Here is a 4,406-nt window from a genome sequence, read left to right as displayed (position 1 = left end):
CTTCCCCTTCCCCTTCCCCTTCCCCTTCCCCTTCCCCTACCCCTTCCCCTTCCCCTTCCCCTTCCCTTTTTCTTTCTTTCTTTTTTCCTGTGATGGGGCTAATGTGTAGACCAGGCTGGCCTCATGCTGGGATTAACAGTGTGCACCTCTATTTTTAATGACAGTTGATGAGTGACAGGCCTTGTGTGTGCTAGGCAGGCCCTCCCCACTGAGTTTTAGCCCAGTGCTCTTGTTACTTTCTGTTTCATGAGTTGTGATAAAACACTGAACAAAACCATCTTGAGAGAGGAAGGTTGTTTTGTTTTTAGCTTGCGAACTGACTTAGGAGTTGCATATTTGTCTGCTTCACTGTTTTCTTTTTGCTGCCACTGGGACTCCAACCTAGGACCTTGCTACACATCTGCCCTTCACTAACTTTTGTATATAGACATTGTTGTTAGGTGCCACCCTCCTAGACACACTGCCCCCATCTGTATGGCACCAGGTTTGCTTGTTTGATGGACGAGTCACCACAGGACCTATGGACTTCAGACATTCCCTCCAAGGACAAGGAATTGAGAGGGTCAGTAGACCCTCCTCATTGGCCACTTCTCCCAGACTACTGGATGTAACTCTGCTTGTGTGTGGCCTCTGGATACTGGGGAGGGTCTAGAGCATGTAGGCTGGGAAAAACAAGGAAAAGGGGGCTTTTTCTGAGTGGTTATGGGGAAACCATCATCCAGTCTGCCTTGGAGTCACTTGTCTGTTCCTGTCTGTAAGTCCTACCCATGCTCTGTAAGTAAGCATGGTAAACTGATTGGTTCCCAGACTGAACTTTGGTGGAATTGTACTTTGGTTTGCCATTGGACCATTAGGAGGAGAAGGTAGATGTTATTTGTTGTGTTAATTATTTAAAATCGGCCACCGGTGATCAAGCTGACTATCTAAGCTGCAGCGGCTCTGCCTAGTTCAGCTGCCATGTTCTGTGGCCAGAGGCCATGTGCACGCAGCAGCTAGAAATGACCAGCCAGAAACACCAGCCCTGCTACCCACGAGATGCCAGCGTGGGAGATGGCTATGCCAATTTTCCACGAGATGCCAGCATGGGAGATGGCTATGCTAATCTTCCACACTGTCTCCACAAGGCTGGGCATTGCCCAGACCATCCCGCCATCCATGTGGGCCCAGTAAGAAAATGAGACTCTAATGCTTAAAGATTAATCAAAGGCTTTATATGTTTGGTAATGATTAATAACAAGATGCCCACTCAATCAGAAGTGTAACCCAATACCCAACCTAGATATACCAACTACGCTTGACTGCGGGAGACACGTGAACATCCACCTCCATTTTCCCTTCTCTCCCATTCCTCTCCCCAGCTACTCCTCTTCCTTTTCCTCTTCCTCTCCTTACTCCTCTCACCTTAGCTCCTCCTACAGTTGTTTACATTCCCCCTAAAGGAAGGAATTCTTAAGACACCACCTCTCATCTCTCCCTACCCCATATTCCCAACCCTCCCCCCACCTCCCTGTTATAAAACAAAGAGAACTTAACTCTTTTCTTAACCTGACTGCTGTACTGAATTGAACGGAACCACTAGGATGATGCTGGATAGAACCGAGTGTAGACATCCATGTCTTTTCCTCCATCTAAAGGAAGCATCCTGCATAGGTGTGGTGCGAACTGTAGGGTTCTGTGGATTCCTTTATCAATTTGAGTCCTCTTCCATTCTTGCTGTGCATTGCTTTTAGCTAGTGTTAGATTACATGGTAAATTGTCTCTGCATCTGCTGAGATAATCATATGGTTGGTTTTATTTGTTGTTTTTCCTTTGTTTGCATTTCTGAGCTTGTTAGTGTTGTGGATTTTATCACTTTCCAAATGTAACCATTCTTAGCATCGACCCTATTTGGCCATGATGTATTAGTACCTGTTTAATATGCTATTTTGTTTACTTGGTTAAAATTCTGTTTTTAGTTTTATTTATTTTACATTCTGTCTGAAGTTTCTCCTCCCTCCTCTCCTCCTAGGCCCTCCCTTCCAACTCTCCCCAACCCCAGCCCCCATCCACACCTCTGTTTCTTTTCAGAAAGGGCAGGCCTCCATGAACATCAACCAGCCATGGCACATCATGTTTCAGTAAGACTAGGCATTTCCTCTAAAGTGAAAACTTCTGGTTTCTTTGGGAAGTCAGTTAATGTCAAATGATGTTTTGCTAAAGCAGACAGTTGAAAAGACTCCTGATGAAGGATTATAAATATAACCCCACAGACAGTGGGAGATGGAACATTGGTTTGCTTTGCTCCACGTTGCTGTCTTTGCTAACACACGTATGTATTGGTTCACCTTACATTGAGTTGTTGAGCTCTGTTTGTGGTGATACGAGAGAGAAACTCATCAAAGAACTTTTTGTGAGGTTCCTGAGGCTTTCCTGGCCTCACCCTGGGCTGGTTGTCAAGCCTTGAGGTTTCTTCAGGATTGAACAACAGCTGCTGATTTGTGTGCTGCGTGGTGTCTGCCTGCCGAGAAGACTGGACTGAAGCTACTGGTTGTATTTGGTGTTTGCTATGGGTCTGAACTGCTGACAAAGACGATTGAGCTTGACCCCAAAGAGCTATTGTTAAACAGGTCCACTTCCCCTATAGCCTAATAACTTTTTTCTTTTACTACCTCTGGTAGGTGGTGGGCTAGAGGAGACGATGAACCCTAAAGTAAATTGAGAAAAATTTATGCCTACATTTCTTTTTATTAAGGCTAGACAAGGCAACCTAGTAGGGGGAAAGGGTCCCAAAGACAAGCAACAGAGTAAGAGACACCTCTTGTTCCTGTGGTTTAGGAATCCCACAAGGAGACAACTGTAACATGTTCAAAGAGCCTAGGTCAGTCCCATGCAGGCTCCCTGGTTAGTAGTTCAATCTCTGTGAGCCCTTATGGGCTCAGATTAGTTGATTCTGTGGTTTCTGTGGGTTTCTTGTGGTGCCCTTGACTTCTCTGGCTCCTACAGTTTTTCCTCCCCTTCTTCCACAGGATTCCCCAAGCTCCTCCTAGTGTTTGGCTGTGGGTCTCTGTATCTGTTTCCATCAGTTGCTGGATGAAGCCTCTCTGCTGACAGTAGGGCTAGATGCAAATCTATGAGTATAGCAGAATATTATTAGGAATCATTTCATTCACTTTATGTTTGGTTCTATCATGGTCTCTGGCCTATTCAGTCTCTTATCAGCTGGTGCCCTGACTTGAGGGAGTTGGATCCCCCACCTAGCCACGTAGTAATGGGTGACTACTCCTTTTCCCTATCCTTCTCTCTACTGGATATAATCAACACCACACTCTGACTGCTGCCTAATCTTCCAGATCCAGTACTCTTTGAGCTTTCTCCGCTGAGTCATGGACGTGCCAGAGCAAAGACCAGACCTTTGTTCTGGGGGAGACTTTGATACAGAGACATCTTATCTGAGGTTACTGCCCCCTAAAAACTGTTGATCCCAGACTATTGGGTTGTGACAGCATCTCTGAAAAATGCTGGAAAGATGGGTGCTGGTGGGTCTAAAATTGATCCCCAGATGTCTCTTGGATGTCTGCTGCAAAAATTACCCCAGGTACACGCCATGCTTGTCTCTCTGGGTCTGGGTTACTTCACTCAGGATGATCTTTTCCACTTCCATCCATTTGCCTGTAGATTTCATGATGTCATTGTTTTTAATAGCTGAGTAGTGTCAGTGTACCACAATGTACCTCATTGTGTCAATGTACCACATTTTCTGTATCCATTCTTCGGTTGAGGAACATCTAAGTTGTTTCCAGTTTCTAGCTATTACAAGTAAAGCTGCTATGAACATAGTTGAGCAAGTGTCCTTGTAGGATGAAATATCCTTTGAGTATATGCTCAGGAGTAGTATAGCTGGGTCTTGAGATCAGTGGATTCCCAATTTTCTGAGAAATTGCCATATTGATTCCCAAAGTAGCCGTACAAGTTTGCACTCCCACCAGTAATGGAGGAGTGTTCCTCTTTCTCCACATCCTTACCAGATGTGATTTTGATCTTAGCCATTCTAACAGGTGTGAGAAGGAATTTCAGACTCATTTTGACTTGCATTTCCCTGATGACTAAGGCTGTTGAACATTTCTTTAAGTGCTTTTTGGCTTTTAGGGATCCCTCTATTGAGAACTCTCCATTTAGATCTGTACCCCCTGTTTTAATTGGATTATTTGGTTTGTTGGTGTCTAGTTTATTGAGTTCTTTATATATTTTGGATAACAATCATCTGTCAGATGTGGAGTTGGTGAAGATCTTTTCCCATTCTGTAAGCTGCCATTTTGTCCTTTGCCTTACAAAAGTTTTTCAGTTTCCTGTGGTCCCATTTATTAATTGTTAATCTTAGTGCCTGTGCCATTGGTGTTCAGGAAATTGTCTCCTTTGCCAATGTGTTC

Source organism: Grammomys surdaster, unplaced genomic scaffold (assembly GCF_004785775.1).
Source record: "Grammomys surdaster isolate TR1022 unplaced genomic scaffold, NIH_TR_1.0 334, whole genome shotgun sequence".
NCBI lineage: Eukaryota > Metazoa > Chordata > Mammalia > Rodentia > Muridae > Grammomys > Grammomys surdaster.
Note: the sequence above shows the minus strand (reverse complement) of the source record.